Source organism: Etheostoma cragini, unplaced genomic scaffold, assembly GCF_013103735.1.
Source record: "Etheostoma cragini isolate CJK2018 unplaced genomic scaffold, CSU_Ecrag_1.0 ScbMSFa_3012, whole genome shotgun sequence".
Classification (NCBI taxonomy): domain Eukaryota; kingdom Metazoa; phylum Chordata; class Actinopteri; order Perciformes; family Percidae; genus Etheostoma; species Etheostoma cragini.
In genome coordinates this window covers 1-1263 of record NW_023267236.1, presented here as the reverse complement: position 1 = coordinate 1263, position 1263 = coordinate 1, and the positions used below count along the sequence as shown (strand labels likewise).

At 42.5% G+C, this 1263-nt stretch overlaps 1 non-coding gene across 1 annotated transcript; it reads left to right on the top strand.

The window, feature by feature from the left end:
* Positions 1-477: 477 nt before the first annotated feature.
* LOC117940664 lies at positions 478-693 on the top strand. The gene has a single exon (XR_004655790.1). It is a non-coding gene; the product is annotated as a small nucleolar RNA U3 (small nucleolar RNA).
* Positions 694-1263: the final 570 nt, after the last annotated feature.

Here is a 1263-nt window from a genome sequence, read left to right as displayed (position 1 = left end):
TTGCTCCATAAACAACCACCACAGTTTTTCCTTCATTTAATTTCTGAAAGTTCTGGCCCATCCAGCCGTTAATTTGTTTGATGCACTTAGTCAGTTTATGTATTGGACTATATATCACCCCTGGCGATAAGGTTATGTAAATTTTTGCGTTGTCCGCATAACTATGGTAATTAATTTTTTTGTTCTCAATAATCTGGGCCAATGGAAGCATGTTAAGAACCAGTATTAATGCAAAGAAAGGAATGGAGCATTTATTGTAGAGAATAAGTAGGCTGACACTGAAGTATAGAGACAACAGTGACTGAAAATCTAATTCAATCTACATATCGGTCTTCTTAAAAATTTAAATAGATTTTCTCACCCCAGAGTCATCTGGAGCACGTAACGATTAGCTTTTGTCCCTCTGAACCCTGAGTGACAATCACTCTGCAGTGAATGAGATGCAGTTTCCCCCCCCCCCCCCCCCTCAGTCTAACCAAGACTATAATTTCAGGGATGATTTCTAAAGTTTCTGATTTGAGGAATGTGTTTCTAAAGTGTTTGGTCTCGCTGACCATGATGATGAGATGTCATATTCCTTTCTGAGCATGAAGCTGACTGAGTGTAATGATTCACTTCATATGATCTCTGTCTTTGATGATTGTTCTTTGCTTCTTTATGGAGCATTGAGGAAAGGAATATGATAAGAGTGGTATAGGTGGAAAAGTAATGTGAACAAACACGATAACATGTGCTAAGCTATTTAATTAATTACAGTAATTGCCAATCTTTAAATATTTGTATTGTCCACGGTGGACAATGTCAGTTGAAAGAGGTCAGGGTTACCTCAGTGACCTCCACCAGGGAAATTGACAACAATCCCACATCATCCTCCACCTCTGCCTCTACCACAGAGGACGTGTCAGCTGGATTTAGGGGTTCCATAAAATGCTCCTTCCACCTACCTATTACCTCCTCAGTTGAGGTTGACTACGTCCTATCCTTAATGTGCACAGCTTGGATGACTTGTTGGTTCCCTCTCCTGAGGTGGTGAATGGTTTTCGAGAAGCACCTTGGTGCTGACTGAAAGTCCTTCTCCATGTCTTTTCTGAACACCTCCCTTGCTTTACCTCTGTCACGGCAGAGGCTGCAGTCCTTGGGGCCCATCGGTACCTTGCCACTGCCTCCGCAGTCTGCAGGGATAAAATATCCCGGAAAGACTCTTTCTTCAGTCGGACGGCTTTCCTGACTACTGGTGTCCACCAGGGTGTTCATGGGTTATCG